This window comes from Mirounga angustirostris, unplaced genomic scaffold, assembly GCF_029215605.1.
Source record: "Mirounga angustirostris isolate CCGP_5_RB_7025 unplaced genomic scaffold, mMirAng1.0.hap1 SCAF_12, whole genome shotgun sequence".
NCBI classification, from domain to species: domain Eukaryota; kingdom Metazoa; phylum Chordata; class Mammalia; order Carnivora; family Phocidae; genus Mirounga; species Mirounga angustirostris.
The window spans coordinates 76304079-76330541 of NW_026991720.1; positions in this window are offsets into that span (position 1 = coordinate 76304079).

Genomic DNA, 26463 nt, shown 5'->3' on the forward strand with positions numbered 1-26463 from the left:
GGTCGTGAGACCAAGCCCTGCATCAGACTCTGAGCTGGGAAATCTGCTTGAGATTCTCTCTCTCCCTCTGCCCCTTCCCCCACTCTCTCTGTCTCTTTCTCAAATAAATAAATAAATCTTTAAAATAAAGCAAAGTTATTCCCGATTGCCTACAATATAACATTCTCTAAAATATATTCCCAAGGACAGTGATTTCCAGAAAATGGAATTCCATTTGAATTTCCCTATTCAAACAAGTCTGTAAAATAATTTCTTTGTGATTGCTTAGAACATTTATAGACAAAGTATTCTCCAATGACATGTGCTATTCAGCATTTCCCAAGCTTATTTGACCAGCAGCTCATTTTTGTGAACATTTCTTGGCCTTTAAGAAGAACTATGTATCTCATACTGTGGTACTCAGCCCTTTCAAGACTTTCCCCCCTACTATGTATCTGTGTTCTTTCCCACCACTTTCTCCCATACATTTCAAACACAGCATCGCTGGCTTTGGTTAATTTTCAACACTCAGGTGCCTGTCCATGCTTCCGTAGAGCCTGATTGCTCTTCCTGGGATGTCATCTGCCTTTAGTTATCACTTCAACATTTGCTCTTTTTTAAAATGTCTTTATATTTTTACTTCTTTTGAAAAGCCCATATTTATTATCTCCTCCACATAGTCTTTTCACTACATTACCATTACATCTGTGAAATGGCTTCATTAGGGCACACAGAACAGTCTGTTTTTCATGGATGCTTATTCTTTCTCTAGAGTAAGCCTCCTAAAGCCAGTAACTATTCATCTTGGTCTCTCAAGAAATCTGCTTCTCAGTATATGCCAAGTGAATGAGTGAATGTACAAATAAATTTTCATCTCAGCTGATACTTGAGATTTATTGGCCAGAACTGCTGAATTAAAGTGGTTTGCCTTTATATAACCTCCAAATTCCACTTGTATCCCAATTAATATGATTAGAACATAGTAGGTTTGATTCCATGTCATTCACAGTGTCCATTCAAGTCTCTGCTTGTTTCAACCAGTGTTGTCTCCTGGATGGTCCTCGAGTGCTCACTGTGTTTCTTCTGAATGTAGATATTCTTGTGATGTGTTTGAAAAAAGATGAGTTATTTTTTATAGGACTCAGAGATAGAACACTTAAGATTATCATGAAGTTCTCCTTTCACTTTTATGTTTTGATTTCTTTTTAAACTGAGGGTTCTAGAGGGGAAGGGGGTGGGAGGATGGGTTAGCTTGATGATGGCTATTAAAGAGGGCACGTTCTGCATGGAGCCCTGGGTGTTATACGCAAACAGTGAATCATGGAACGCTACATCAAAAACTAATGATGTAACGTATGGTGATTAACATACAATAATAAAAAAAGAAAAAAAAAGATTAAGCCTCCAGCTGGCATTTCATGGTAAAAAAAAAAAGTAAATAAAAATAAATAAATAAATTTCCATTTCAGAGAGCTCTAAACTTCGCTCTTTATTTTATTTTTATTTATCAAGCAATATGATATATATGATATACCAGATTCTAGGCAGCTTAGAAGTATTAACTCATGTCATCCTTATAAAAACTCTACCTGGCAGATACCATTGTTATCCATATTTTACAGAGGTGAAGTAAATTGCCTGGGTGGTGCTGTTAGAAGTAAGAACAGAATTTGATTCCAAGCAGTCTGGCTCCCAAGTTTGGCACTCTTAAGCAGCCAGCCATGCTACTTCTCACTGTGTTCTAAGTTTGCAGTATTTTTCAACCTTGTGCTAAAGAATCACTGAGCATTTCTTAGGAGCACATGTCACTTTATTGAAATTGCCTGGGTGGCTCAGTGGGTAAAGCGTCCAACTCTTGGTTTCAGTGCAGGTCATGATCTCCGGGTCGTAAGATCGAGCCCTGCATCAGGCTCTGTGCTCAGCCTGGAGTCTGCTTGAGATTTTCTCTCTCCCTCTCCCCTTCCCTCTCCCACTCATGCTTTCTCTCTCTCTCTCTCTCATATAAATGAATAATTTTTTTTAAAGAAATCACTTAAAAGCTCAGTGAAAAAAATTTTTTTTCACTTTAGCTAGTTGTTAAAAAGTATATAAATCCCTAAAGAAACTTGAAGGTCACTTATAGGAATGGATTTATGTCTCCAAATGTAACCATTATAGACTTCCAATATCAAGAAAGTAAACTGATTTTAAAATGATGGCAAGCAAGCAGTTCAAGTCAATTATAATATTTACTAAAAAATTTAAATATAATGGGTTTAGTTATATCAATAGGTTTTATCTGAGACTCAGTGATCTTAAAGAGATTAAGCCAAAGCCAGCCAGAAACTTTTACATGAGGAAGATGTACACGTCTGTTGGCTGTAGACTGTTTTCAGTGCCCAATAAATAAAATCATCAAGGCAATGTAACTTCAAAAATATTGGGTGTGTGAGGAAGAATGGCAGAAAGGAAAACCATCGGAGGGAAGAGAAATTATGAGCCTTAAGAGGGTTGAACTCATCAGTTCATTCCTCTGTTGTCTACATGAAGTGGAGAATGTAAATGTAGGTCGGTAAAGAAGGGATTGTAAGAGCAGCCATGATCTCAGAACACTAAGTATCACTTGTCATCTCATTTAATTGCTATCACAGCCTGTGGGGTAGATGGTGTTATCATCTCGTTATTCCTTATAAGAGTCGGAGCAGTGGTTCACAGTCCAGTATTGGCCCTCAGAGTTAGTGCTCAACCGATATGCTAGATTACCTCTGTGGAGGAGAAGGCAGGCAACCACATGAGGGTAGAAATCAAATAATGGCATCTTCCTTGGGTTTCCTTATTGTATTAGTTAGAAAATTTTCCAAAACTTAGCAACATATAGCATCAAATATTAATTACCCCACAGTTTCCGTGGAATCTAGGTGTGGCTGAGCTGGGCACCTCTGGTTCAGTGTCATATGAGGTTGCAGATGAGCTGCCAGTCGGAACTGAAACCACCTCATGCTCAGCTGGGGCTGTAGAATCTTCTTCACAGCTCCCTCACGTAGCTGTTGCAGGACTCCTGTGAAGGCCCTTCCCCAGCTCGCTCATGCAGGCGCCAGTAGGCTGCCTCACCTTGCTCACCGTGTGGGCCTCCTCCATAGGCGGCCTGAGTGGCTCCATGATTGATGGCTCAAAAAGGAGATAGAGCTACAGTAGGTCCAAGATGAAAGCCACTGTTTTTTTGGAACCTATCCTTGGAAGTGGCACTTCATCACTTTTGTGTATTTTGTTAGAGTGAATTGACAGACCTAGCCCCACAGTCAAGGCGAGGGGATTACCTAAGAGCCCGAATACCAAGAGGCAGGGATCACTGGGCTACTTTAGAGCTGGCCTACCAAAATTGTGATAGATATTGCTGATTTTACCTCAGTCATGTTTCTGATATCTTCAGGATTCTAGCAGAGGAAGCTTGGAGTTAAAAGTTAGTGTTTATTAAATCTAACTTAATTAATTTTAAAACTTGATTGTTGGAGAAGTATTCAGTGTAGTTTTCTCTGTGGTGTCTTTTTTAAGATGTGTCACAACAGAAGGATGTTAAGAATTTGTCAGGTATCTCAAGATTAAAAATAGGATAAGAAGATTACAAAAACCTGGATGTACTATTTCATGAGGTTGACAGGTTTAAAAAAACAAAAGATTTTGCCTGTCTTTTGGTTAGTACAAAGAGGCATCTTGCACCAAATAATTTACTGAATAATTTTTGTAAAGAAACTTTAGCATAAAATCAAAGCTGGAAACAGTTGTATTACATGGTGGCTTGTGAAGAAAATGTAATGGAATGAAATAATTATTGTTTCTTTTTGACAGATACAATAATGATAATACCTAAGGAATGTTCATGTAGGTTGAGTCCTATAGTCTGGAATTTGAGTAAAGTATAGTAAATATCCTTCATCTTAGGGGATCATTGATCAATAATTATTTTGAGCCCCTTCTGTGTGTAAGTCATGGTGGAAAAGTAAATGAGATCCTGAAATCTCATGGTTTGCAATTCCTTCATTTATAAACTAATTCATCAAGATGCTAATTGAGAGCCTACTATGTGCACAGTGTCACCTGCTAGAGTAGTAGGGCAGGAAAAAGATTTTTAAAATCCATCAATCTGATTCTAGCCTTTCAGGATCTCATGTTCTTGGATTTCAATCTGAGTCTTTTTTGTATATTTTATTTTTCAATTATAGCATGTTGTTCCTAGTGGAAATTTAGTAGACCCATGCTGAATTACCTGTTAGTTTTCTTTCAGTTCATCAGTGTGCTATACTCTGAGCAATTTCTACCTTCTCCTGGAAGATGACTACTGATTTTCAGTACTTAACTCGAGAACTCATCACCTCTGGGAAGTCTTCTCTGATCACTTTTTAGGGTGGTTCCTTGCTCGTCTTTTGTGCTTTTCTAGCCATATGGACTATTCTTCTCATATCATTTAGTGCCCATTTTCTTTTTAAACCATGAATCCCATTTTCAGAGGTTTAACAATATTGATTTAGTATCTATTATATGCCAGGCACATCACTGGGCATTGGGTATATAGCAGTGAACAAAACCTAGTAGCCAGTCTGGAAAACAGTATGGAGGTTCCTCAAACTGCCCTGCAATCCAGCAATTGCACTACTAGGTATTTACCCAAAGGATACAAAAATACTAATTCCAAAGGATACATGTACCCCAAGATTTATAGCAGCATTATCTACAATAGCCAAATTATGGAAATAGCCCCAGTGCCCATTGACAGATGAATGGATAAAGAAGAAGTGGTCTATATACACAATGGAATATAACCCAGCCATCAAAAAGAATGAAATCTTGCTATTTGCAAGGATATGAATGGAGCTAGGGAGTATTATGCTAAGTGAAATAAGTCAGTTAGAGAAAGACAAATACCATATGATTTCATTCATATGTGGAATTTAAGAACCAAAACAAATGACTAAAGGGAGAAAAAAGAGAGGGAAGCAACCCGAGAAATGGACACTTAACTACAGAGAACATACTGAGGGTTAGCAAAAGGGAGGTTGGTGGGAGGATGGTTTAAATAGGTGACGGGGATGAAGGAGGGCGATTGTTGTGATGAGCACCGGGTGATGTATGGAAGTGTTGAATCACTATATTGTACATCTGAACCTCGTATTACACTCTAAGCTAACTAACTGGAATTTGTTTATTTATTTATTTATTTATTTATTTATTTATTTATTTATTTATTTATTTTAAAGATTTTATTTATTTATTTGACAGAGAGAGACACAGCGAGAGAGGGAACACAAGCAGGGGGAGTGGGAGAGGGAGAAGCAGGCTCCCCGCAGAGCAGGGAGCCCGATGCGGGACTCGATCCCAGGACCCTGGGATCATGACCTGAGCTGAAGGCAGTCGCTTAACCAACTGAGCCACCCAGGCGCCCCTAACTGGAATTTAAATAGAAATAAAACAGAACAAAATCAGACTCTACTGCCATGGGGCTTATGTTCAGTAGAATGAGACAGATAATAAATAAATAAATGTATTCTAAGTGCTCTAAAGACAAAGTGGGGGGATAAGGAGATAAAGTGAGTGAGTGAGGGAAGGCAGGGCTGTCTTAGACAAAGAGGTCAGGAAGGTGTCTTTGAAGTGATGATATTTGAGGTGATCTAGAGGAAGGGACGGAGGAAGCCACGGGCACAGGGCGTTCCTGGAGGGCGGACAGTGGGCGCAAAGGCCCTGAGCCGAGAGTGCATTTGATGTGCTAAAGGAGCAGCAGGGAGGCCTTTGTGCCCGGAGCAGAATGGCTGTGGGCAGGTGGGGCAGAAAAGTGTTGAGATGTGAGGTCAGAAAGATTTCCAGGGGTCACAGCACATGGGACTTTGCGGGCCTGAGGACTCCTAGTACCTGACACATACGATTGGTGTTTAGTGAGCACACATCTGATATTGTTAGTTTAGGTTGGGAGTATAAGAGCAGTATTATCTAATTATATATTCGTATTACTATCGTTAATGTACTTTGAGTAGTGAATCAAAACGTTTGCTGCCCAATAGAACCACCTCGGGATCTTTGGAAAAGGCTATTTCTGGATCACATGGCAGACACATGACATCAGGATCTCTGTGGGCAGCATCCGGATTTTTAAAGCTCCTTAAGGGATTTCGGATAAGTAGGAGAATCATTAACTTAGATCCGTGGGTCTCAAAGTGTGCCCACCAACCAGCAGCATTGCAGATAATTAGAAATACCAAATCTTTGGCTCCATCTCATACCTATTGAATCAGAAACCCTGGGGGTGAGACTAAGCAGTCTGTGTTTTAAGAAGCCCTCCAGGTGCTTTAAATGTGTGCTAAATTTGGAGGACCCTGGTCTCAGAGGACTGGGCCGCATGCAGGCAAAACAGATGATACGTTGGGTGGTTTTAATTGTGGAGGGCCGTGTTTCCTACTATGTGTGCGCTGGCAAGAATACCTGACATTTTACTGTTTGAGAACTATTTCTTTGGATTAAACTTTCTCTTTTTCATAGCCCTTTGTTTAAATAAAACATTCCTCTGGGATAAAGGTTGTTACTTAGTAGCACTTTGTTGTAAAGGAGCTTATTAGAATGATTTAGCTGACAGAATGGGTGGTTTTGAATATGAGAATGGCTGAAGGTAGAGAAGATTTCTAGAAAAGGATGGAGATGAGATGATGATACAATCTTCCTATAGCCTTAAAAGTATAATTAGGAGATTAGTAGATTTAGTAAGATTTCAACACAGTCTAAATAGAATTTTCCAGTATTTTTTTCAAGGATATTTGAGAAATATGTTTATTTCTCATTTAATTAATTGTGCACCTGATTCTGTATTACGTATGTCTGGAAGTAATGATTTAGACACTTGCAGATTTGAAATAACACCAATATTTGTAATAGTTTCAAAGTGAAAGATTTATTGTTTTTTTTTAAGGAACAAAGGTCTTACTGTTTAGGTTTTTATCTGGCATCACTCTTCAGGAAATTTCCATATGGAAATCTCATCATCTTTCATCCTTTCATCCTCCTATAGAAAGCTACATTTTCTTTCACACAACTCCAATATTAATATGTACATTGGAGTTTCTTTTTCCTTTGCCCTTATCTGAGAATAATAATGAATGAGAGAAAGTGAATTATATAGCTCAGGGCCACTGCTGAGAGGCTGAGTTTGAACAATATGCTAATTCTGGTTTTAGTGTTCTTATCAATCCAGCAGGTTCATTCAGATTTAAGAATGCAGTATGCAAGTCTTTTGTTGTCCTGCTACACAAGTTTTCTCTTATAGAGAAAAATCAGCTTTTTCATAAAGGCTTAACCAGAGACAATACCTGATATTGTCTGCAAAGTGCAAGCAATATATCTTTGAAGCACTTGAATAATATTAGTATCTTGGCTGGGAACAGGAGAAAAAATAATCTAAAAAATAAGGATAATACAATTTTAAAAGAGAGTCTTCACGTGGCAGAGGATTTCTTTCAGCTTGGTGACAGAGGGCTCCAGATAAAAGTAGCGCTTGAGATGGAGCAAATGTAGATGTGGAAAGTAAGTCTTGGTATCTCCCATTTGTGTCCTCATACAGCCCTGAGGTAGATGACTGACCAAAGCATTGCTGAGACCAGCAACCACATATCAGAATCCGTCTGTGGGATTTTTAAATGGGTAATTTCCCTCTGTATCATTCAACCAAGCAATACGCTTTCTTAATTTTTCCTCCTATTATTTTTTTTCCAGATAAATCCACACCTTTGCTGGGGAGGTGAATGCAACCTTTGCAATGTCATATTGCCTCCTGAGAATCCCTCTTCTGACAAAACAGTGTTTCCTTAAATGCCAAATTCCTCTCATCTATTGTTTTTGCATTGGAAACCAACTTTAGCAAAACGGGAAGGTCCTTTTCTTGTCATATTTCTTTCCAAACACGGAAAGCAGTGTCGGTTAGTGGAGCACTACACAGTTTGATGTCTTGAATCTGAATTCTCCAGCTATAAGGAGCATTAAACTACCAAATGTCTTTTCTCCTTTGCATATCTGAAGGCCTGGTTATTACATTTGATAACTCCTAGGCCTGGCTTTTTTTTGGTTATTGGATCACAGTGGGCAGGTACAAATGTATTCATGTGTAAATAACTCTCCCAAAAGCTAATGTAAGGTACCCCCCAAACCAATATAAAGGTAATTTTTATATAGTAAAAAATAAAATCACTGTACAACTGATTGGAACTACAGTTAATAAAATGGCGAAACAACTGTACGAATTCGTATTTCAAAAGTATGTATTTGGGCTTGCTCTGAAAGCTCAACCCACACATCCTCACACTTACAGAATGCACAGAATACACGTATATCTCTGCACAGACAAACATATTTTTCTCCCTTTTTCTTTCATATACAATTTGGATAAAAAGCATCAGGCTTTAATGTCTGTCTCATAGTATGCAGATAATTTACTCATTATTTTTTGATTTAACAACTATTTATTGAAGGCAGTGTTGTGTGGACACAAATAAGGTCTGTGCATATAGATAATAAGGTCTATGTATCAGGGAGCCTATTTTCTAGTGGGTGAGGCAGAATAACCAAGGAAACAAATACATAAACAAGATAGGAAGAGTGGTAGGCAGAAAACAACAGGGTAATCTAACAGAGACTGCGAGGGAGACCGTAGCCAACAGCAGGATAACATAATAGGGATGTTAAATAGATTAATAGATACACATATGTCTACTAAATGGTAGGACTTTGGAGGTGAGCCATAAATGATGAAGATGAACCAGTCAGGAGAAGATGAAATGTGCCAGGTCTGTGGGTGGGCAAGAGGGGACATGTCCAAGGAAAAGAAAGGTTTACTGTGGCTGGAGTGTATTGAGCAAGGTGGGGAATGCTATGTTACAGTGGTGTTGTAAGAGCCAGACTCTGAAAGCCTTGTGGACCAAACAGGAGTCTGGGTTGTATTCTTTCAGCCACAGTGAATATTGGAAGGGATCTGTGTAAGTTCCTCTGGATAGAAGATAAAGACTTGGACAAGAACTTTGAGAACAGACATAACCAAAGATATATTTTAAAGATAGAAGAATATTGACTATTCACACTATCCATACTGATTTACTAACTATTCTCTTTAGATATTCTAAACATGGCACAAAGAATGTTCCTTTTAAATGTCTAAAAAATTGCCTTGGAGCAAAGATTACTTAACTAACCCTCAAGGATATCTTCTTGATAAAATAGTTATTTAGTAAAAATAGTGGCAAATGGACAAAAGAGCTTAAATTTTTTAAAAAGGTTTGTTTTATTCATTTGAGAGAGAGAGAGAGAGCACATGAGTGGGGGGTGGGGGAGCAGAGGGAGAGGGAGAAGCAGACTCCCCACTGAGCAGGGAGCCTGATGCAGGGTCCATTCCAGGACCCTGAGATCATGACCTGAACCAAAGGCAGAATCTTAACCGACTGAGCCACCAGGTGCCCCCCCGCAAAAGCTTATACTTAAGACCAGATATTTCAATATATGCATATTCAGTTTAACTTCCCATATCATGGTAGAGTTGAAAATATTACAGAGTAAAGATATCATTTTACTCACACACACACACATACACACACACACACCTGTGTTTTATATCCATCACATCTTGAGAAATGAAAGCATTGTTCCCTGACATTTCCATGATTTCAGGAAGTGCTGTATTCACCTCTGCCATGGACTGATTATTTGTGTCCCACCTAAATTTCTGTTGCAATCCTAACTCCCGAGGTGATGTATTAGGAAATGAGAGGCCCCAGACAGTTCCTTTGCCACTTAAGCCACATGAATATATAGTGAGAGTCTGACCATTAAAAATCAGCAAATTAGAAATTGTGGTTTCAACTTTTGACAGTCATTGAAAACAGCACATATCTAGACTAACTCAGAGATGTGAAATAAATCATATATATCTTCTTTTGGAACTTGGCATCGTTGTCCCAAGGCTATAGTAAGGCTTCTGTTAGGGGCAGACTATCCCCGGGGAACAGTAGTCCAGATTAATAATCCAGGAAGAGCCATGTGATGTCTAAATGGAGGGAACACAACCAGATGTATTAATCTGATAAATAAAAATATGACTAAAAGAAAGAAGGAATCATGTGCAGTGGGTAAGAGCATTGGCTTTGGGCTCAAACAAACCTGAGTTTTATTAATGGCTCTATACCCAGTTACTAGATGATTTTAAGCAGGTGGCTTTACATCTTGGAGCCTCAGTTACTTCTGTATAATGTAGGTAATCATAGCCACAGGCTCTGAGGGAAAAAGGAATGAAACAATACACAGAAGGTGCTTAGCAAAGGTCAGATTAAAGGTCTCTCTGATGCCCTAATTTAAAAGTGTAATTCGGGATCCGAAGGGATACGTGTACCCTGATGTTTATAGCAGCAATGTCCACAATAGCCAAACTATGGAAAGAGCCAAGATGTCCATCGACAGATGAATGGATAAAGAAGATGTGGTTTAGGGGCGCCTGGGTGGCTCAGTGGTTGGGCGTCTGCCTTCGGCTCGGGTCATGATCCCAGGGCCCTGGGATCGAGCCCCACATCGGGCTCCCTGCTCTGCAGGAAGCCTGCTTCTCCCTCTCGCACTCCCCCTGCTTGTGTTCCCTCTCTTGCTGTGTCTCTGTCAAATAAATAAATTAAAAATAAAATAAAAAATAAAAAAAAGAAGATGTGGTTTACACACACCACATCTTCTTTATCCATTCATCTGTCGATGGACATCTTGGCTCTTTCCATAGTTTGGCTATTGAAATAATTTGGAATATTATGCAGCCATCAAAAGGAATGAAATCTTGCCATTTGCAATGACGTGGATGGAACTGGAGGGTATTATGCTGAGTGAAATAAGTCAATCAGAGAAAGGTAAGTATCATATGACCTCACTGATATGAGAAGTTCTTAATCTCAGGAAACAAACTGAGGGTTGCTGGAGTGGGGGTGGTGGGAGGGGTGGGGTGGCTGGGTGATGGGCACTGGAGAGGGTATGGGCTATGGTGAGCACTGTGAATTGTGTAAGACTGTTGAATCACAGACCTGTACCTCTGAAACAAATAATACATTATATGTTAAAAAAAAAAAAAAAGATAGCAGGAAGGGAAAAATGAAGGGGGGGGGAATCGGAGGGGGAGAAGAACCCTGAGAGACTATGCACTCTGAGAAACAAACTGAGGGTTCTAGAGGGGAGGGGGATGGGGGATGGGTTAGCCTGGTGATGGGTATTAAAGAGGGCACATACTGAATGGAGCACTGGGTGTTATATGCAAACAATGAATCATGGAACACTACATCAAAAACTAATGATGTAATGTATGGTGATTAACATAACATAATAAAAAAAAAGTCATTGTCAAAAAAAAAAAAAGCTTTTCTGAGGGGCGCCTGGGTGGTGCAGTCAGTTAAGCATCCAACTCTTGGTTTTGGCTCGGGTCATGGTCTCAGGGTTGTGGGATCGAGCCCCACATCAGGCTCTGCGCTCAGCATGGAATCTGCTTGGGACTCTCTCCTCTCCCTCTCTCCTCTCCACCCCCCCCCCCCCCGCCTACTTTCTCTCTCTAAAATAAATCAATAAATCTTAAAAAAAAAAAAAAGTGTAATTCCATCACCTCTCCCAGCATTCTTGATTCCCCCATACCTTGCTTTCCTTTTTCTTTTGTTACAGAGCACTTAATCACCTTTTAATAAACAGTGGCATTTATTGTATTGTTTATTGTGTCTCTCCTGGTTAACATAAGCTTCACAAGAGAAGAGACCTTTGTGTGCCTTTGTTCACTGTATATTTCAAGACTGTAGAACAATGCCTGACACATAAACACAAATGGATATATTCAAGGAACATAATGAAGTCTAGCTAATAATTATAATCCTCAGTGCTAACTCTAAATTCTACTTCCTTGGATTCTCACTGTACTCTCAGAGACACAGTCCAGTTTCCTGGGCAATAGAGAGAAAGGAGAAAAACCTGAACCAGTGGTTCTTGGCCTTGACTTGACAGAAGAATCACCTAGGGAAGCTCTTGAAAAATTCAGATTACCAGGCTACAGATTTCATCAAGAAAACCAGAGTCAGTAGTGATGAGGATCCGGCAGCAGTATTTACATTTTTTTATGAAGATTTTATTTATTTATTTGACAGAGACACAGCGAGAGAGGGAACACAAGAAGGAGGAGTGGGAGAGAGAGAGGCAGGCTTCCCGCTGAACAGGGAGCCCGATGCGGGGCTTGATCCCAGGACCCCGGGATCATGACCAGAGCTGAAGGCAGATGCTTAATGACTGAGCCAGCCAGGCATCCCGGTGTTTACATTTTTGTTCTATATTTCATTCTGTAGACAAGCTTGAGATCCACCGATCTAAGCCATGACTGTTACAGTTGCTACAAGTCCCAACCAAATTGTGCTGGTCAGTGATGCTTATTTCCTAAGCCAGCTCCTTCTTCATGACAGCCAAGAGCAAAATGGTGATGGTAAGACAGAGTAAGCATGCAAAGCCCCTTGACATTTTGCTACTAAGTTTAAGCAAATTGATGGAAGAAACAATAAATACATTCAAGACTCAGCAGAAGAGAGCATACAAACTAGAATAAGTTCTTTTTTTTTTAAATAGAGGAAAAATTGGCATATAACATTAGTTTCAGGTGTGCAACATAATAATTGGGTCTTTGTATACACTATGAAGTGATCAACACAGTAAGTCTAGTTAATGTACATCACCATACAACTGACCCCCTTCACCCATTTTGCCTACCCCTCAACACTTTCCCCCCTTCACAACCACTGGTCAGTTCTCCATGCTTATGAGTTTTGTTTAGCTTGTTTTGTTTTTTATGTTCTTCATGTAAGTGAAATCATATAGTATTTGTCTTTGATTTATTTCACTAAGCATAATATTCTCAAGTTTCATCCATGTTGTTATAAATGGTAGAATTTACTTTTTTATGACTGAATAGCATGAAATAGATATGAAATATATATGACATAGATATATTATCACATCCTTTTTTATATATTCATCCATCCATGGACATTTAGGTTGTTTTCATATCTTGGTTATTGTAAATAATGCTGCAATGAAAATTGGGGTGAATATATCTTTTCAAATTGCCGCTTCCATTTTCTTTAGGTTAAATACCCAGAAGTGGTATATAGCTAACTCATATGGGAGCTCAATATTTAATTTTTTGAGGAATCATCATGCCGTTTTCCATAATGGCTATACCAGTTTGCATTCCCACTGACAGTGGATGAAGTTTCCTTTTTCTCCACAACCTCTCCAAACCTTATTATTTCCTGTCTTTTTGATCAATTTTAACTATTTTTAATTAAAATTCTTTCTTGTCATTACCTCACATCTTCTTAAGAGACATGTTCAGTAGACTTGTCTTCAGATGTCCCTCCAAATAAGACACTCATTTCTCTGATTCAAATGACCATTTGGTTCATCTGCTTGTGATTTATGATATCACAGTGCTATTATGGATAATGCGTGGCCTCATTGCTAGTTTAACCAGGAGTATGCTTGCTCCCCTTTACTGAAATCCTAATTCTCCCGAGTCAGCTCTTTTGTTGGTTATTCTCACTCATGCAGTCCAAAGAAGGTGAAATGTTCTGCAGTGCTCTTAGCTTTCTTCCTTGTTTTGCCTGTTTTGCCACAAAGAATGAGTGAATGGTACATTGATTCACTTATTATATTTCTGTCAAACAATATAATAAATTCCATTTCTTTTGAGTATTGCTCACAAAAATTTTTAGTATAACTTTACCACCAACATTAGTAGAACTATGAATAAGGGAAATGTGATTTGCTGAAGTTCATCAACTCAATGGCAGGATGAAAACTAGAACATGAGCATTTTGATGAAAGATGAAAAAAAATAATGATCTAATTCCATACTCATGTGAATAACATCAAAAATTAAATGTTGAAATATTTCTGGTTCCTATCCCTTTATCCTTATCATCATTTAGCAGATATATCCCAGAACTGAGTGTAACAGAGATTGACTAGCTGTCCACCAAACCAGATTCCTTGTTATCCTGAGCCTCTAGACTACATTTCCCAAATACACTTGCAGTTAAGCCCAGGTGACTGAGTTATAGCCAATAGGATGTGAGGAAAAGTGACACACCAACACACACACACACACACACACACACACCATTTCTAGACTTAGCTCATAAAACCTCCAAAACATAATTCATTCTCTGCTTCTATCCTTTGGCCAAATGCAGAGGACACTGAAGCCCTAGAAGAGAGAGAAGCCACAAGAGACAAGGTTCCAGGGCCTGGACACTGGGAAGGCTGCCCACCAATCAAGGAATATCTGTTTTAGATTTCCTAAAAGCAAGGAATATGCTTCCCTTATGCAAAGCCACTGAGATCTGAAGGTTTACTTATTATAGCCCCTCATTGAAAAATTTCTCTTTAAACAAAGATATTTTATTTCAAGTAATGATAGCACATTCTAAGAATGCCCATAGAGCTTAATGAGAAAAGTGGCCCCTTCCCTACACTGCACTAAACTCTGACCTTCTACTAGTCTTTTATTTCATTTCCTACTCCTCTATTCTTCCTCTATTCTCTATGCAGACAACCTTCAAAGTAATCCATGGCTGTCTGTTCTTCCCTATTTTGGCCATATCTTCAACGCTCAGGAAGTAGAACAGTCTTTCTATTCATGCTTCACAAATTCATAATATTTAGCCAAACCACTCACCCAAGACTTACTCACACATTTAGAGCGATCTATAGTTAATGCCAAATACCTGCATGAATAAGGCTTTTTTTTTTTTTTAATTAAAGAGAGAGTGTATGTGAACTGGGTGAGGGGTGGGGAGGGGCAGAGGGAGAGAGAGAGAGAGAGAGAATCTTAAGCAGACTTCCTGTTGAGTACAAAGCCTGACTTGGGGCTTGATTTCACGACCCTGAGATCATGACCCGAGCTGAAATCAAGGGTTGATTGATCAACGCCTGAGCTACCCAGGCACCCCCTACCCCTGCTTAAATAATTTTTTAAAAAGATTTTTATTTATTCATTTGAGAGAAAGAGTGAGAGAGAGAATGAGCAGGGAGAGGGGCAGAGGGAGAGGGAGGAGCAGACTCCCCACTGAGCAAGGAGCCCAATGCAGGACTCGATCCCAGGATGCCGGAATCGTGACCTGAACTGAAAGCAGATGCTTAATCGACTGAGTCACCCAGGTGCCCCTTGAATAATTCTTAATGATATTATATGTCTCCTTTGGATTCTGTTTATAATCCACTCTGAATATTTTCCGTATCCACTCCCCTTCTTATACCTCAGATTTACTTAATGGCATTTTTTTCCTGTATTCTCTTAGTCCTGAAAATTTGGAATCAAATTTAACTCCTATCTTTATTAAATATGCAGTTTGTCATCCGTGTATCATCAGATTATACCATTTCTTCATTTGAAATACATTTCAGGTTTACCCCTGACTCTCACATCTGACTGCTATTGCCTTCATGAAAGCTATCACTGCACAAACACATGCAATCGTTTATCCCACAAACCTAGGTCTCTCTTCTTTTTCTTCTTCTTTTTTTTTAAGATTTTATTTATTTGAGATAGAGAGAGAGCAAGGTGGGGGCAGAGGGAGAGGGAGAAGCAGACTTCCCACCAAGCAGGAAGTCCGATGCAGGACTCGATCCCAGGACCCTGAGATCATGACCTGAGCTGAAGGTAGATGCTTTACCAGGCGCCCCAAACCTAGGTGTCTTCTACCACTGGTTGGTATGCCATTTAATTTTCTGCCTACTCTATTCAAGAACTCACACACTTATTAGCTCTATATTAATTTTAGATTTATCTGCCTGAAAGAATTCCTACCTAGCTTTTAATAAAAAAATCTTCAGTTTTAGGTTGTCTGATCTATGCATTTGTACATGTTTCCCCCTTCTTTCTCTTCCACATCTGTACAAATTTTATTTTATTTATTAATAAAATTAATAATAATATTTTACTATATATTTTATTATATAATAATATAATTAATAATAAAATTAATAGGGGCACAAATTTTAAACATTCTTTGAGGTTTCAGCTCATGTTACAGTTTATCCCTTAGTACTTTTCTTCAATGTGTTCTGTATTTACTGTGACTAAATCTTGGAATTTGCTTGATCCAGATACTCTTTGAGGGCAGGAAATCGGTGTTATATTTTTTCATTATATAAAATATATTCACACATGTAAGAGAAGCAACCATACTCAAAGCCTAACTGCTTTAATATCTTTGCTTCCTCAAAAGCTTTTATTAATTTCTCAATGTTTGTATTTATTTTCTCGACACAACTCTGAATTAACGGACTCTGTATCCAGAGTGTTTCTTGGCTTTGAAATCATCAAATTCTTGTTTCTTTGGTGTATACGATTAAATGTTTTAAATTAGACTGATTACACTTTACTTCTACCAGTACCTTTCATAGACTATACCAAACTATATTATTTTCCCCTCAATTCTCAGGTAGTAAATATCTATGGGGATATTATGGAGACTTATAGGGAACTAGATGTTTACTTCTAACTCCTGGTTATAATGTCGGAGAAATCTTCTTGAGGATACTCAGAATAATGGCACCTAGAAACCTCTGTCTCTGCAATAAAAACTAATGTGAGCTTATCTCCTCATAAGCTTACAGAACTAAAATAAATGTATTTCTTACAGCTTCTGTGAAGTTCTGTGGTGCCAACAACATAGGGTTATTTGGATTTATTCATCTAATTTATTTTATTATTTATTTACTTATTTATTTTTTTATTTTTATGTTAATCCCCATACATTACATCATTAGTTTTAGATGTAGTGTTCCATGATTCATTGTTTGTGCATAGCACCCAGTGCTCCATGCAGAACGTGCCCTCCTCGATACCCACCACCAGGCTAACCCATCCTCCCACTCCCCTCCCCTCTACATTCATCTAATTTAAAAAGCTGTGTCTGGCTAAGTCTTTCTAGATTATATTGGACAGAGTTACCATGGCTCTGCGCTTAGGGTAATTATCAAAATATATTTGCAAGGCACCCTTCTTGAGAAACATCCTTCCCTTTGACTTTGCAAATTGCGAAAGAAATTGTTCAGTGCAGGAGGTGAAGAGGGTGTAGTTTGAAGAGTGTGTTTTTAAAGTTCTATAATTAAAAGCATGACCTCAGCTGAGGATCAATTGTAGGTAAGCAAAAATTAAGCTGCCCTTTAGTACATTATCACTTGGTCCATGTTGAGGAAAAAGTGTGATTAATAAACTAAAAAGTAATTTTCAGTTAATTGACTTTCATCAGACGGTGATGCTACTGAGCTGAGATCCTGGGTAGATCCGTGTTTGGAACTAGTAGGCTGTCCAAACCTTCAAAGATGTCACCAGCTCCAGTTGATTCATTAAAACCCTTTTGTTAGCAAGGAGACGCCGATGGGGAGTTCGAAGGAATATGTGCCGCCTTCAAATTCATCGCAAAGACTGGGAAAAAATTGAAGTCCGTTCGGTGTCCAGTGCAGTACCTATCATTTAAGGAGCCCTCAATATGCCTCATTGAATGTGACTTCGTTACCAAACGCCAGCGGCTTAATCATCTCAAAAATAGCTCAAGATAGGAAACAGGATCTGAATAAAACTCCCCTTGATTAGTGGATTAAAACAAGTTGTGTTAGCAAATTTGGAAACTAGATGCAGAAGTTCACATTCAGTAAATGGGTACACATACTTTTTTTTTTTTTTTTAAGGCGAGCTTCCTCTTACACTGTTGTATTATCGTTTATTTACTTACACGTACTTTCATCAAAACAGGTGCTGAAATACTAACGCTGTGTCAGACCCAGTGCTGCACAAACCATCATTCGAGCCTCAGGATTGGAACACTGCTCTGCGGTGAGCTACAGGAGGTCATGGTAGAACTTTTTTTAAAAAATTATTTTATTATTATTATTATTATTTTTTTACAGTACTCTGTGTATTTATTGAAAAAATCTGCGTTTAAGCCTACCCAAACTGTTCAAACTGTTGTTCAAGGGTCAACTGTATATATTACTTGTCTTTAAAAATAAATAATTTCAAGTGGTTCCACTTATAAACTAGTGGACCTGTCTCTTTATCCAGGACCTAAATTGTGTTCTTTTTTATTTTTATTTTATTATGTTATGTTAATCACCATACATTACATCATTAGTTTTTGATGTAGTGTTCCATGATTCATTGTTTGCACATAACACCCAGTGCTCCATTCAGTATGTGCCCTCTTTAATACCCATTATTTTTTAAGATTTTTATTTATTTAACACAGAGAGAGAGAGCCCACAAGCTGGGGAAGCGGCAGGCAGAAGGAGAGGGAGAAGCAGGCTCCCTGCTGAGCAGAGAGCCCAATGCGGGACTCGATCCCAAGACCCTGAGATCATGACCTGAGCTGAAGACAGATGCTTAACCGACTGAGCCACCCAGGCATGCATGGCAGAACTTATTTGATAGGAGCTGTATCCCAGCGACCCTGGAGGGATTTCCTAGACCCTTTGTTATTGAGCAGTCCTGAGAAATAATGAGAAGATAAAGGGAAGTAAACCAAGAAAAGACATTCATATGGAGAAAAACATAACATATGGAAGGGTGAAACTGAGGTGTGGTTGTAGAGACCTGGCTAATTTGGCATTTCTTCTCAATTGGTGTGAAACCCCCATGCTGTACACCCCTGGGATTTGCCTTCATGTTGTTCAGTCTGACTCTGTGGTTCAAGTTCCATGTCAGAGCCTCTATCAACTGTATCGGAACAACCCGGTCATTTTCTACTGTGTCTAACAGAGAATATCCAAAGAAAGTATATTTAAAACACAAAAAGTTGGGGCACCTGGGTGGCTCAGTAGGTTAAGCAGCTGCCTTCGGCTCAGGTCATGATCCCAGGGTCCTGGATCGAGCCCTGAATGGGGCTCCCTGCTCGGTGGGAAGCCTGCTTCTCCCTCTCCCTTTGCCTGCCGCTCTGCCTACTTGTGCTATCTTTCTGTCAAATAAATAAATTAAAAAACACGAAAAGTTATACTAGATTAAAAAGACGTGTATTGGGGCGCCTGGGTGGCTCAGTCGTTAAGCGTCTGCCTTCAGCTCAGGTCATGCTCCCAGGGTCCTGGGATCGAGCCCTGCACCAGGCTCCCTGCTTGGGGGGAAGCCTGCTTCTCCCTCTCCCACTCCCCCTGCTTGTGCTCCCTCTCTCGCTGTGTCTCTCTCTGCAAATAAATAAAATCTTTAAAAAAAAAAAAAAGACGTGTATTATTTTGCCTCTCGGTATGTATAAAATTTTTGAACTCTTTGTTGATTACATCTGACCCCCACTTTTACTTTTACACGACAACGGCCCCTGCATATTGAAGGCGGAACTCTTCCCTTTACTTCAATAAATAGTGAGCAAAGCACTCACTAGAATCTTTGGGGACTAAAAAGATAAGTGAGACACAAACTCTGTCCTCTAAGAGCAATTTAGTGGGGGCTGAAACATCACTCTTCAAATTGAATAATATTCGACAGATGTGCCAAAAAGGAGATGGCACAAGGTTGTGTGGGTGGGAGAGATTGTGTTCAGCTGAGGATCGCTCCGCGCTCGAAGGCAACAGCAGCGTGTTAGGCGCATCTCGAAAGCGTGTTGGACGAGTCAAAACGAGCGAGAGGCATTAATCCAGGCTAAGGCGTCTTCGTAAACACAAGGCATATTTAAAAAATTTTAAGTGGTTCTGTTTTGGAGAGCATGCTGATCTACAATACAGAATTTTATGTATTTTGAAAATGTGAAGAAATCCTTTTACGGGTTTCACTTTTTAAAAAATGTAAATTTTGAACTAATTATGGACTCATGGGAAGTCCATACATGGAACAGTCTCGTGTACCCATCACTCAGCTTCCCCCGACGGTGACATCTTACACAGCTAGAGTGGAATATCAAAACCGGGAAATTGACTCTGATACATTACCTTTAGCTGGAATGCAGACTTTATTCTGCTTTCACTATTTTTTTTTAAACTTATATTCATTTGTGTGTGTGTGTGTGGTGTTTTTAGTTTTTAACCAGGGGAATAATATAATTGGAGTTGGGCTTTAAGAAGATTATCTGGCAACAGTATATAGGCAAGACTGGAAGTGGGGAGACCAAATCAAGAATTATTATAGTAAGTACACCAGAGGAATAATGAGATTCTCCAATAGATAATGCCCAGCACTGTGCTGGATATGGGGAAACTGCTTAGTGAGTGACTTAGGCTTCATATTTTTAGACTGCATTTTTTCAAGTGTAAAAAAAAATGCAATACCTTTTTAGATTTGACAGTGTGTGTACAAGAGCAGAAATCAGAAGAAAAACACATAGTCAGGAACTCAGTGAGGTTCTTAGACCAGGACAGTGAGCAGCATACTGCAGAAAACCTTTGTAAGGAGATTGGAAAAACAGGACGATTCTCCTTTGGAAAGAGGTAGGTCAGAGCTCAGCTCAGAGAAGGATCAGATGGAGACTCCCAGGCCGTAAATCTGCAGTCAGAGGGATATATGCAAAGTGAGGACGCTTGTGCTTCTGGCCCCAACTGCCGGTAGAAAGCTTCTCATTGTTTTCACTATAGCCTGCTAACAGCTAGTTGTAATTTCAAAATAAAAATCAGCTTCTTCAATTCAAGACCTTCTTTTTAAAATCCGATCTCCTGTGAGAAAATTCACAAATGGTTTCTTACTGTTTTTTTTTTATTTTTTTTATTCTTATGTTAATCCCCATACATTACATCATTAATTTTAGATGAAGTGTTCCATGATTCATTGTTTGTGCATAACACCCAGTGCTCCATGCAGAATGTGCCCTCCTCAATACCCACCACCAGGCTAACCCATCCTCCCACCCCCCTCCCCTCTAGAACCCTGTTTGTTTCTCAGAGTGCATCGTCTCTCATGGTTCGTCTACCCCTCCGATTTCCCCCCCTTCGTTCTTCCCCTCCCGCTACATTCTTCTTCTTTTTTTTTTTCTTAACATATATTGCATTATTTGTTTCAGAGGTACAGATCTGAGATTCAACAGTCTTGCACAATTCACAGCGCTTACCAGAGCACATACCCTCCCCAGTGTCTATCACCCAGTCACCCCATCCCTCCCACCCCACTTCCCACTCCAGCAACCCTCAGTTAGTTTCCTGCGATTAAGAATTCCTCATATCAGTGAGATCATATGATACATGTCTCTCTTACTGGTTTTTAAATTGAAATAAAAGCTAAGAGAATTTTCCAGTACTGCATTTCTCCTCTTTTACTCAATATAATGATCAGATAATGTCGTTTCCCTTAGGCCTCAAAATCTCCTATGAATATTTCAATACTTGCTGGGTAGGCAAAATGGGAGTTGTAGAACTTAAAATATGTGCATTGCTGGCTGAAGGATTATGAGCAAGTTATTTAAACATTTTCTAAAACTTAACAACCTTGTCAGTAATACAAAAATGTTGGAGACAAAGGTCTCTTTCCATTCTAACACTCTTAAAAAAAAAATCTTGTTTTGTTAATTCCCATGTACCTTTTTATCACTGTTCAACTTTGGTTCAGCATTTAGTGGTGACTGGTGGCCGGCACACAGTAAATATTCAATGCATGCTTTCTGAATGACTTATTTGGAGTTTCTTAAATACTAAAAAGCTTCTCTCAAGAATTTTAAGTAGTTTTTAGATCTTAATAGAGCAAAACTATTAAGCATGAAATCTTTGCCGCTTTGCCTTTTTGTCCTTTATTTTTTATGTGTTTAAAAAATATGACAGTTGGGCGCCTGGGTGGCTCAGTTGGTTAAGCGACTGCCTTCGGCTCAGGTCATGATCCTGGAGTCCCTGGATCGAGTCCCACATCGGGCTCCCTGCTCGGCAGGGAGTCTGCTTCTCCCTCTGACCCTCCCCCCCTCTCATGTGCTTTCTCTCTCATTCTCTCTCTGTCAAATAAATAAAATCTTTTTTAAAAAAATATGACAGTCACTTAAACTCTTCGGGATTCAGTGTGTTTATCTGTAAATATGAGAATTGAGCTTTTAAAAGTGTTTCTGTTTCTAAAAATCAGTGGCATTAATTAGTGGAAAAATAATGCCCATCTCACATAGCAAGATTTCAAATTAAATTCCACTTAGTTCTTTAACTTCTTGTATGTTACAAATGTATTTTTAATAACATTTACAAAATAAGACATTTAAATTAAATTTGTCTAAGCATTTGATCACATTATTTTGTAATAAGTATAAATATAATGAACTATAAAAAATAAGAGCTAACATTTAGTGAGTCTTTTACTAAGTTCCAAGCATTGAGGTATCACGATTTTACTCAGGAAATCCCAGGCCATAGAGGTTAACTAACCTATTCAAGGTCACACATCCAATAAAAGGTACAGTCAGGAATTTCACATAGGTAGCTGGGCTTCAGGGCTATGTAGTTCACCACTATTCCCATTGTCTGTCACCATGTGTCACTTTCAAGATGGAAAAAAAAAAAGGAAAAAGCAAAAAAAAAAAAACCCAAAAAACTGAACAGTATTTTCTGAGTTAGGCAATAGAGCAAGGGTTGAATATTTTCTTGGTAACCTTGAACAATAACTTGAACTCTGAACTTCTACACTCATTAATTACTGACCCTAGAAGCTCTGCTGAACAGTAAATCCAGTTTGCATTTGGGGACATTTCATCCATGGGATGTAGATAATTCAATAACCAGAAATAACCATTTACCTTAGTTTATCTGAAGGGAGATTCTTTCCTAAGTAGCATTCTTGCTCTTGGGCTACTAAAGCTATTCATTTAGTGTCTTTATTTGTTCTGAATTATCCCCCTTCTAAAACATGAGAATGTAGCTGGCAAATTATTTCAATTATTGATTAATAATCCATCTTTTCAATGGATACAAAAATTTCCAACACTCTATGCTCCACATTTATTTGCTACTCAAGAAGGTAGATTTCTGCTGAGAAGTTTGAGGAAAATAGTTAAATACTTATATATTCTTGAGTCTTCTAGGCAATATGCACCTAACTGTCATGATTTTTCAGGGATGGCCTGTCTAAACAGTATACATATATAGAGTGATTAAATTTTATTTATGCCCTTAAGTCATTAAATGATTTTTGTATAAACAAACTAGTCCTCAGATATTAGCATGAAAACACCATTTTTTTTTTATTTAACAAAACAGTTCTATTTTTGGATCTTTCTAGCTCTTTCCTTCTCTCTCTCTCTCCTCAAAGAATGATTAAATTATACTATATTGACCATATGGTTCTTATTAATGTGTGGTAATATAATACTGAATAGATAGATGGTCCTGAATTTGAGTTTTAAGCTCTTGACATGTGCTGAATGCAACAGATAGTTTAATAGTAAAACAACAACAAAAAATTTTTGTAAAGCATATGAGTAAAGAAAACAAAACAAAATTAGTGCCATTACACTCATTTTCCTCCCTAGAACATCCGATCCCAAAGGCTTTACATAGAAAAGTAATTCCTTTGGGGGGGTGCCTGGGTGGCTCAGTTGGTTAAGCATCTGCCTTCGGCTCAGGTCATGACCCCAGGGTCCCGGGATGGAGGCGAGTTAGGCTCCCTGCTCAGCGGAGAGTCTGCCTCCCCTCTCCCTCTGCCCCCCACTCCCCACTCCTACTCTCTCTCAAATGAATACATAAAAAATCTTTTTAAAAAAGAAAAGAAAAATATTTCCTTGGGTTTTTAATAGGTGTTACTCCAAAAAGCTTGTGGGACTCATAAATAAGGTTGAACAGATTTTACTCTCATGGAATTTCTTACTGTCTTTAACACCTCATTTATTTAATTAAATGCTTTCCAAATCTAATTTGACCGTTATTGAACATTTCATGGGTGCGATGTTTCATGGAACCCTGATTATATTCAAATTAGTAGTCCTCAAAAGAAGCTGGACATTAGAATCATTTAGTGTGTGAAGAATATCCATACCAAGAGCAATCAAATCTGAGTCTTTGGAGGATGGGAGTCTACAGTAAACAGAATAATGGCCCCCCAAATACGTTTACTTCCTAATTCCCAAAATTCATTACACGACAAATGGGAATTAAAGTAACAGATGGAATTAATTTTGTTAACCAGCTGACCTTAGGTTATTCTGGAATATCCAGGTGGTCCCAATGTACCTACGGGGGTTTTTAAACCCCTTCCTAGAGGGAAGGAAGCAGATGATTCCGTGTCGGAGTGAAGCAGTGTGAGAAAGACTCCAGCGGGCACCCACGGGCTTTGACGTCGGAAGCAGGAGGCCACCGGCCAAGGAATCCAAGCAGCCTCTGGAAGCCAGAAAAAAAAAAAAAAAGAAAAAACCCCAAAACCCACCAAGTAAACAGATTCTCCCCCAGAGCCTGTAGAAGAAACCCAGCCCTGCAAACGTCTTGAAGTTTGTCCAGTGAGAATCATTTTGGACTTCTCACCTCCAGAACAGTAAGTTAATATATTTGTGTTTTTTTTAGTTCCTAAATTCATGGTGATTTGTTATTGCGGTGATAGGAAATGAATACAGGAGCAAGCGTTGGTAATTTTGAAGAGCTACCAGGTGATTCTAATTTGCAGCCAGGTTGAGAGCCACAGATTTAGAGCTCAGAATCAACTCAGAAATTTTTTTTTTAAAAGATTTTATTTATTTGACAGAGAGAGACACAGCGAGAGAGGGAACACAAGCAGGGGGAGTGGAGAGAGAGAAGCAGGCTTCCCGCCGAGCAGGGAGCCTGATGTGGGGCTCGATTCCAGGACCCTGGGATCATGACCTGACTGAAGGCAGACGCTTAACCATCTGAGCCACCCAGGTGTCCCTGGAAATTTTTTCATTAAACAGTAATATCTGGCACCCACCACCAGGGATTCAAATTCACATTCAAAGTATTAACTCACTTAATCTTCATAACAACTTCATAAGATTTCAGTTCTTATTATCAGAAGCACAGATGTTTGTAAGGAAGCTAATATTCCCTGCTACTCAGGGCCAGGCGTCAAACTCACACAGGCTGGCTCCCATAACAGCCTTCATATTTAACTCTTGTCTAGTAGAGCCTGGGTAGTCCTATTGTAAACATCATCATTAGAATCGTTGAGTATTTCGGGAGTTTCCTTTTAGGAAGTTAGAAATGAAAGGTGCCAGTTAGAATGAAAACGTGGATGGCTAAGAAGAAAGAATATACAATCATTCCGTGTTTAAAAATGATGGAAGTCTGAGGGGTTTGAGGGTTGTAAATATTACTAAATGCATCATTGTTTAGTGTTACGAAAGTATTGCTCTGTTAGAGTTCATCTTAACTCATTTGTCAAGATTAATTTTTGTTCTGCATGCCCTCATTTGTGAGAGAAGGTATATATTTATAATTTCATTATGGTAACATAAACATGTTAATGATAGGGAATAGTATCAATTGACTGAGTATTTAATAGGTGCGCGATGGGTGTTCAGAACAATTCAATAAAATGTATTACATTCTATACCTATGTTACGTGCCATATGGAAAAACCTGCCTGTTTGCATATCAGACGCTTTCAATTTCTCGAAAAATCAATGGCCATTCAAAACCAACTGAAATGTCAATACACTTTGACATTTTGGTGACATACTTAGCAGGACAAAGACACCAAAACAGAACTATAAAATCCAGTGGAAGACTTATTTATGAAGTATTCAGGTTTTATGAATTAGGAAGGCAGAGATAAATGGCAAAACCAATTCCCTAGTGACCGGGTACTTGCCATCTATGTTCGTCCCCATTAAAGACTATAATATTAGTGTATGTTAAATCGTTCACATTTCCTTCTTCTATTCCTCTGAGGGTTGTAATGAAAAGAGCACTGAAAAGACAAAACACTAGCTAGTAGTGTGACTCTGAATATAAACCATAAAACCACAGCAATTTCTCCTGATCTATAAAAGGAGTATTGCACCTGCTTTTTCCACCTCAAAGGATTGTTAAAAATCAAATGACAATGCCTGGCAAAGTACTTTGAAAAGAGTGAAGCACCATGTAAATAATTATTCCATGCAGCAAGCCACAGTTAATCTGGACTGCAAACATTCTTTATCCCTCCATAACAAATGACTCCAAAACTTTATGGCTTAAAACAACAGTTACATCATAGCATCTTAGCTCAGAAATCTGTACACAGCTTAATTAAATCTTCCCCTTCAGGGTCTCTGCCAGGCTGCAGGCAAGGTGTCTGCTGGGCCTGTAAGCATCTCAAAGTTCAACTGGCGAAGCGTGTGCTTCCAAGCTCATTCATGTCCTTGTTGGCAGGATTTAGTTCCTCGTGGGTTATTGGACTGAGGGGCTTAGTTTCTCATTATGTGTTGGCTGGAGGCCGCCCCCAATTCCTTGGCACCTAGGCCTCTCCAATATGGGATCTTGTTGCATTAGAGTTTGCAAGCCAAGAAGGCAATGGGAAAATGCAGCAAGGTGGAAGTTAAAGTCACTGTGACCTGTGGA